The sequence below is a fragment of the Caretta caretta genome, chromosome 20 (genome assembly GCF_965140235.1).
Source record: "Caretta caretta isolate rCarCar2 chromosome 20, rCarCar1.hap1, whole genome shotgun sequence".
In the NCBI taxonomy this organism is placed as follows: domain Eukaryota; kingdom Metazoa; phylum Chordata; order Testudines; family Cheloniidae; genus Caretta; species Caretta caretta.
The window spans coordinates 10,867,351-10,875,810 of NC_134225.1; the positions used below are offsets into that span (position 1 = coordinate 10,867,351).

An 8,460-nucleotide genomic window follows, 5' to 3' on the forward strand; every position below is an offset into this window, starting at 1 on the left:
CTGGCACCGGTCACCATGAACCCATAGTCAGTGTGGCCTGGTGCTGTCACCCTGGCACCGGTCTCCACGATACCAAAGTCAGTGTGGCCTGGCTCCATCATCTTGCTGCCTCTCACTGTGAACCCAGAGTCAGTGCGACTTGGTGCCTTCCCCCGGCGCTGGTCACAGCAACGCTGGAGTCAGAGTGGCCTGCCTGGTGCCTTCACCCTGCTGCCTGTCATTGCGAACCCAGAGCCAGTGCAGCTTGGTGCCGTCACCTGGGCGCACTGTGCCATCCCAGTTGGGAGGATCCCACTCCCGCTCTGCCCGGTGCAAATGGCACACAAAGAGCTGAGCCTGGCAGGTGCTGAGTACACCCGGTGACCCTGATGACAGTCCTCCGCTCCCTGCTCAGCGGGTGCGTCAGAACCTGCAGCCAGGGGCCACGAGTCCTATGGGCTCATGGTGCCCGGGCTCCACCAGTATTCAGGGCTCAGGGGGCCCGGCTCCACCAATGTTTGGGGCTGGGTCTCTCCCCCGGCCCCGAGCCTGCCACTCATCCTGACTCTGCTCTGCCTGGCATCAACTGCTGCCGCAGGGTCCTCGTGCCTGCCATTCACTAATGGCAGGGCAGGCTACCCTTCCGCCCTAGTCCTGAGCCTCTCCAAAGCCCCAAACCCCTCAACTCCAGCCCCAGACAGAGCCCTCATCCCCCAGCACCCTAATCCTCTGCCCCAGCCCTGAGCCTCTCCCACACCCCAAACCTCTCCTCCTCAGCCCCACAGCCTTCACCCCTCACCCCCTCCTACACCCTTACCCCCAGCCCAGAGCCGTCACCCAAACTCCGTCCCAGAGCCTGCACCCCTCACCCCTTCCTACACATCCACCCCCAGCCCAGAGCCGTCACCCAAACTCCGTCCCAGAGCCTGCACCCCTCATCCCCTCCTGCCCCCCTACCCTCTGCCTCAGCCCAGAGCCTGCGCCCAGCACCCAAACTCCATCCCAGAGCCTGCACCCCAGACCCCTTCCCCCACCCAAACTCCTTCCCAGAGCCTTAGGCAGGTGGGGAGCAGAGTTTGGGGGTGGCGGGTTCTGGGCACCACCAAAATTTCTACAAACCTGCCACCCCTGCCTGCAGCAGGGCCTGGCTGTTCCTGGTGTGGTACAGTCAGGGTTGTGGACATGGCAGTGCTGGCCTTCCCTGGGCTCGCTCTCCATCTGCAGAAGCAAGACTCCCTCGCCTCACGCGGACACAGAGGTGCCTGGTCTGGGTGACAGAGCCTTTAGGGCAGCGATTCCAAATGGTCCCCGCTCCTGTAGTGACCACGTGTTGTTGCCCTCTCTGCTATTGAGGGCCCGGCTGTCAGATACATTTGGGGCATCTCAGCCCAGATCCTGTGGCTGTCAGGCAGTGGTTGGGCAGGGGAGACCACACTCCCCTCTCAGCCCCAACAGAGTTGTCCCTCTAGGGCAAGGCTGGAGCTTGCTGTGCTGCTGGGGTGTGAGTCTGCAGAGCTCTTCCCCTCAGCCCCACTCTGGTACAGCCAGTTCTGACTTTGACTCTGGGGGGAGCTCAGTAGTTTGAGCATTGGCCTGCTAAACCCAGAGTTGTGAGTTCAATCCTTGAGGGGGCCATTTAGAGATCTGGGCCAAAAATTGGGGATTGGTCCTGCTCTGAGCAGGGGGTGGGACTAGATGATCTCCTGAGGTCCCTTCCAACCCTGATATTTCTATGATTCTATGGTTGGAGTAGCTCATTGCTGTCAGCTGCTGTGAGGTGGAGGGCAGTGGGACGCACTGTCCTGCACAGAGGGGGCTGTGCCCCAACACATTCTCAGACTTGTACTATGCAGGGAGCACCCTGGCTCAGCAGGACCAAGGGGAGGGAGAAGGTGGGACGTGCTGTCCTGCACAGAGGCAGCCGTGCACCAACGTGCCCTCAGATTGGCACCATGTGGAGGCGCTCTGGGTCACTGGGTCCCGGACGGGGTGGGGTAGTGGGATGCACTCTCCTGTACAGAGGCGGACATGCACCACCATGGTCTCAAGTTGGCATTAGGTGGGGGGGGGGCCCTGGCTCAGCAGCGTCCAGCGGAGGGGGACTGTGGGACGTGCTGTCCTGCACAGAGGCGTCTGTGCACCAGTGCACTCTAGGTTGGCACAATGCAGGGGTGCCCTGACTCAGCGGGGCCTGGCGGGAGGGCGGATCCTGCTGTCTAGGCCTTGACTCTCCCGCTCTGACCCAGCAGGTCCCATTTCCAACTGAATGATGCAGTTTAGTCCAAAGTCTTCGATGCCATCGAAATCAACACCATCGCAGGAGGAGCCGCCGCAGGCCAGAGGGCGAGCAGGAACAACCATTGCCAAGATATAAAAATTAATGTAAACTTAGAGTCAAGGGAAATCCTGATGTCACCGAGCACATGGCCTGAACCCAACAAAGCCTTTCCTCGCCGCCGCCACCACCCCAGAGCTCTGGCATGGCCAGGCCAGCCACCAGCCCTGCCAAGCCAGGTACTATAGGCCCCTGTTCCAGCTGCCTTCCTGCCCCACCCCTCCAGCTGGGGCTATCAGAGGCATCTCACTGCCCAGCCAGCAACCTCCCGGAGCTGCTGGGCCAGGGCTTTGCCTGTGTCTTTTTAGAGGACGTGTTCTCTGGAATCCCAATTTGCCAGACGCCCAGGGATGATTGAGGTGCAGAGGCTTCAGGGTGATCCACAGGCCTGTGGGAGGAGTTTGGGGGAGAATGGGGTGCCAAATTGGTCACTTGGGCAATTGTGGACTCCAGCAGTGCCCCCAGGGCATGTCACAGCTGCTTACCTGCCCACTGGAGCCAGGATGGATGACCACTGCACAATACCTGTCTGGGGTGATGCCTGCACCCCCCAGACTCAGAGCCCCAGGGCCTACCCTTAGAACAGAACATGGGCTGGGTTGCCCCTTGTACCCCCAGACAGACACACCCACTCCTCGCAGGCCAGAATCTCCTCCCCGTCTCTAGTGGGGTCCCTGCAGAGGAGGGTCTGGCCTCCAGTGGCAAACCCTCCTGACTTGCAGCCCCAATATGTATCTACCCGGAGCCCAACATTCAAACAGACCCTGTGCCAGGCTCAGGCCCAGCATTGTGAGAACAGCTATTGGGCTCCTACCTGCCAGGCCAAGCCCCCAGCTGTGGTGTGGGATTTGGGCCCACCTTGGGCCCAGGCTGGAAAAGTGGGTGCCATGGTGTGACACTCCCTGTGCGTTAAACCCCCTTTCTCAGGGCTCCCCTCCAATTTGATTGGGTCAGGACCCACTCTCCTTCCTGTGGGGAACCCAGGAGCTCCCTGCAGATGTCATGGGGCTGGCGTGGGGGTTGTGGTATTTGACACCAAGGGGCTGTTGTGTGGAATCTGCTCTCGCCGGGTCCCGTGCAAGTTACAGATGCAAGCCCCATGTTACACATGTGGGGAGTGTGTTTGTTCTGTGCCTCCTTGCACATGGGTCCTTGCAGCATGACGGGAGGCTCCACTGGTCATGGGGCGGGGAGTGTACACGCTTTTGCCTGGATAAACACTTGCTAAACAGTAAAGGAGCCAGGTACACGCTCCACAGTAAGGCCAGGTGAAGCCACGTCTCCCAGAAGTGCAGGGTAATAAACGGAACTGAGACAAGGGCTTCCCAAGCCCTCGCCACCCCACCACCCCCTCCATCCTGTGTCTCTCACTAGGCCCCTGAGCCACACCTGTGGAGGAGGGCATGGAAGGACGGGCAGGGACCGTGGGAGGTGTGTTCACCCTCCGCCCTGTGGGGTAGAATGACCATAACAGAGCAGATTATTACTCTGATCCGTATCCTGTGGCTGGAGGGGGGCTCCAGAGCAGGCCCCTTTGCACACCTGGCTGTTAACAGGACTCGGCTCACAAGCGCAGGGTGGCCTGGAGCAAACTCCACAGCCCCATTCCCACCTCACAGCACAGGGATGGTGGGTTTGTTGTTTTGTTTTTGTTTTTGTTTTTTTTTGGGGGGGGGGAGCACGTTTGAACCCTGAACTCTCGGCCTGGTCGACTCACACGTGCAATGACTGTGGCAGCCTCAGTTTACCACCATTAACTCTACTGAGTTGCCGTGGGCTGTGGTGCAGCAGGATTCAGCAAGAGCCATGGGAGCCAGCAGGCTCTAGGGGCCTTGGCAGAGCTGGGGGCAGGACTGGACTAGCGGGGCTGGGGGGCTGTGCACCCTAGAGGGGCTGGAAAGGGACTGAAGAATAGGTTGTGATAGACTAGCATTGGCAGAGCTGTGTGTCTGGGGGGCTCAGATAGCAGGGGCTGCAGGTTGGGATTGAGGGGCATCGGCAGAGCAGGGGCAGGGGAGCCCAGGGCTGAGCTACCAGGGGGCTGCAGGTTGGGATTGAGGGGCATCGGTAGAGCTGGAGCCGGGGATCCCAGTGGCTGCAGATTAGGATTGAGAGGCATCAGTAGGGCAGTGACTGGGGAACCCAGGGCTGGGATCACAGGCGCTGCAGGTCAGAACTGAGGGGTATCAGTGGGGCGCCGGTGGGGATGCGTGCATGAAGCCTGTCTCTATCCAGCCCACTCTGTATCAAACTGTAAATATTAAGTTCCCCCTGATTCCCAGGGTCACAGGGACTCTGTTCCAGCCGGCTCTGTGGTGGGGTTGTTTGGGAGCTGTCCAAGGCTGGACTTCCCACGGGTTCATGGGTCAGGAAAAGCCAGAGGATTTGTCTAGATTTGTCTAGATGAGGAAAGCCCAGAGCTGCGGGTGAGCCTGCTCCAGTCAGCTACCTTGGCCTGACCTCAGGTGACCTCGAGTAGGGAGTGGCACTGTCTGTGCTTGGCCAGTGGATGTGAGCGAGGACACCAGGGGGAGCTAGGGAGGAGATAAGTGCGTATTTAGCGCGTATGTGTAATAGTACAGGCAGGGAGCTGGGAGTTAGGACTCCTGGGTCCTATCTGCAGCTCTGGGAGAGGGGTGGGCTCCAGTGGATTAGAGCGGCGGGAAATGAGGACTCTTGGGTTCCATTTCCAGCTCCGCTACTTCGAGGGTGACCAGGGCCAAGTTACCCCGCCTCAGTTTCCCCCGCTGTCTAAGGGGTTAATGACATTTCCCCAGGGGGTTGCCAGGCTAAATTCACTGCTGGTTGTCAAGTGTTTGGAGACGCTTGGATGGGAGAGGGGAAAGGGGGTGTGAGTGGGGAGCTGGGCTCCACACTTGGCACTTCCCGGACTAAAAATCCAAGAAACCCTTCCACTAAAACGCCAGCCTGTCCTGCAGCACATGCTGGGGGCTGCATGCTCAGGGGGCTGACAGGTGCACTTGGTATAGGGGCTGGCTGCCCTGTGGTGGGGGGCACTGGAAGCTGCATGCTTAGGTGCCAGAGTGGATGCTGGGGGAGGGGGGGGCTATAGGGGCTGGGAGCCTCCTACTTTGAAGAGCTGGGAGCTAAGGACTTGGTGGGGGTGGGGGTGAGGCTGAAGTACACTTGCTATAGGGGCCAGGAACCCTGGGAGTGGCTGGGATGTACGCTTGCTATAGGGGCCAGGAACCCTGGGAGTGGCTGGGATGTACGCTTGCTATAGGGGCCAGGAGCCCTGGGAGTGGCTGGGATGTACACTTGCTATAGGGGCCAGGAGCCCTGGAAGTGGCTGGGATGTACGCTTGCTATAGGGGCCAGGAGCCCTGGGAGTGGCTGGGATGTACGCTTGCTATAGGGGCCAGGAGCCCTGGGAGTGGCTGGGATGTACGCTTGCTATAGGGGCCAGGAGCCCTGCTCTCGGTGAGGGGTTGGGAGCCAGGTGCTCTGGAGGGTCCCTGAGGTGTACTTGCTGCAGGAGCTGGGCACTTGGGAGGGAGTGGGAGGTGCACCGCGGTAGGGGCTGAGAGCCACTGCTCAGGGGAGGTGGGGGTGCACTTGCTGTACAGGCTGGGTGCTCTGGCGGGACAGGGAGATGCACCAGCTATAGGGCCTGGGAGCCGCATGCTCTAAGGAGTGCACTGGCTATAAGGGCTGGGCGCTCTGTGTGTGTGTGCTGGGGGGATGGACAGGTATATCTTGCTATAAGGGCTGGGCGCTCTGCAGTGGGTGGGGACAGGCAGGTATATCTGCTATAAGGGCTTGGTGCTCTGTGGGGAGGAGGCAGTTATCCCTGCTATAAGGGCTGGGTGCTCAGGGGGTGTGGTGGGCAGGTATACTTGCTATCAGGGCTAGGCGCTCGGGGAGGGGAAGGGAGGTATACCGGCTATAAGGGCAGGGTGCTCAGGGGAGGGCTGGCAGGTATACTGGTGCGTCAAGCCATAGGACCACTGGGGTCTAGCCCGACTCTAGGAGGGGCATGGCAAATGGAGAGGGGGTTAGAGCAGGGGGACTGTGAGTCAGGAGATCTAGTGGTTGGAATGGGAGAGTGGGACTCAGGACAGGGGTTCTAGGCCAGGCTTTGGGAGTGAATGTGTCTGGTGGTTAAAACAGGGAGCTGAGTGGGTCCATCTTTGCTGCTGACTTGCTGTGTGGCTTTGGGAGAGTCACCTCATGGCCCGTGTTGAGTCCCCTCCTCTGTAAAAGGGGGCTAGTGATGCTGTCCCACCTGGCAGAGTGAGGGCTTGTTTGGGGGCTGAGTCTGATCTGCAGGGAGGCGGGAGGGCAAAGGTACCAGAGAGGAAGAGCAAAGGGAGACAAAGCCCCACCCCACTCAGAGCCAGTGGCCTGTTCTTAGAGCACCCAAGCATCAACTTCAGGCCACATCCTGCTCCTGCCCACACCATGGAAAATCACCCATGGAAAACCCTCCTGAAGGCCTGACCCAGAAAGCACTGAGCACAAGCACTGTCTCTGAGGTCAATGGAAGGCAGCAGGGCTCAGCACCCCACAGGATCAGGCACTAGGTGAGACAGAATCAGGCCCAGAATCAGCAGCTCCCCATCATGAGCGTCCGTGGGACTGACCTCACCAAACTGGCTTCCTTTCAGCTGTGAGGACCTTTAACCTGGTCGCTGCTTAGCGGCCACACAAGATTGCAGCCTGCCCCAGTGGCCATGAGTTGCTAAGCTCTCCTGCCCCGCACTGTAAATACACCCAAGCTCACCTCCGCCATGGGTATTCTCTGTACGTGTTTGTACTTCGGGCATAATTTTCTACCATGCAGTTACTCTTTGTTTCTCGAAACTGGTTATTATACGAACAGCTCCACATTCCGATGCTGAGCCCAAACTGTGCGCATGTAAAAATGAAACTAAGGAACTAATCAAAAAAACTACACGAAGGACAAATAAAAAACAAAAGAGAATTAAAAATGGTTTCTGTTGTTGTTTTTTCCCCTGGCTTTGGAAATAATTTTTAAAAGGCCCCCCAAAGGGACAAAGGGAAAAAGACTTCACAGGGCAAGACAGGAGAGAGAAAAGTGTTTTTTGGTTTTTTGTTTTTTTTAAGAAAAGCCCATTTCTAATTTTAGCTCTGGCTCGGGAAAGAGAGCGGGGGGCGGTGGGGGGGGGTAATTGTTAGAGCAGGATTTTTGCTACCAGCATTTTTTTGTAATCCGAAGCAGGAAGCCTGTCCCAAAAAAATCAGTGGGGCCATTGGATAATCAAGGTGCACTCAAGGAAGACAAGGACGCCAAATGAATTCGTTGCATTGGTCGTCACTGCAGATGTGAGGGAGAGTCCAACACCTGAGCTGTTCTTTTTTAGGTGACAAATCTGAAGAACTGTTCCAGATTGAGGTGTCAATAGAGGAGGTTTTGGAACAAACAGATAAATTAAGCAGCAGTAGGTCCCCAGGACCAGCTGGTGTTCACCCAAGAGTTCTGAAGGAACTCAAAGATGAAATTGCAGCATGCCTAACTGTGGTATGTAACCTATTGCTTAAATCAGCCTCTGCACCAAATGACTGGGTGGTCGCTAATGTAATGCTGATTTGCTTTAAAGAAGAGGATTCTCAGACACACAGAAGACCATAATATGTTGGGGAAGAGTCAATGTGGCTTTTATAAAGGGAAAGCATCCCTCACCCATCTATTAGAATTCTCTGAGCAGGGGTCAACAAGTATCTGGACAAAGGTGATCCAGTCAATATAGTGTACTTAGACTTTCAGAAAGCCTTTGATAAGGTCCCACACCAAAGGCTCTACATTATGTAAGCTGTCATGGGGAAAGAGGTAAAGGCCTCACATGGATCAGTGATTGGTTAAAAGACAGGCAACAAAAAATAGGAAAAACTGGTCATTATGACAATGGAGACCAATAAATAGCAGGGTCCCTGAGGAGCTGTACTGGGACCTGTGTTGGGCAACATAAATGATCTGGAAAAGTGGGGGGAAAGTGAGGTTGCAAAGTTTTCAGACAGTGCAAAATTACTCGATAGTTCAGGCCAAAGGTGACTGCCAAGTTCCAAAGGGGGCTCACAGAACTGGGTGACTGGGCAACAAAAGTGCGGATGACATTAAATATTGAAAAGTACAAAGTAATGCACTTTGGAAAACATAATCCCAA

At 57.0% G+C, this 8,460-nt stretch overlaps 1 protein-coding gene across 2 annotated transcripts in view; it reads left to right on the forward strand.

Moving 5' to 3' along the window:
* PDE1B (phosphodiesterase 1B) overlaps positions 1-7,266 on the forward strand; it is a 64,319-nt gene extending 57,053 nt beyond the window's left edge. The window contains exon 15 of one of the 2 annotated variants that reach the window (XM_075121842.1): positions 2,226-7,266. The gene's annotated coding sequence lies outside the window, so the exon portion shown is untranslated. The remainder of the gene's footprint in view (positions 1-2,225) is intronic. The other variant, XM_075121841.1, reaches the window with a different exon arrangement.
* Positions 7,267-8,460: the final 1,194 nt, after the last annotated feature.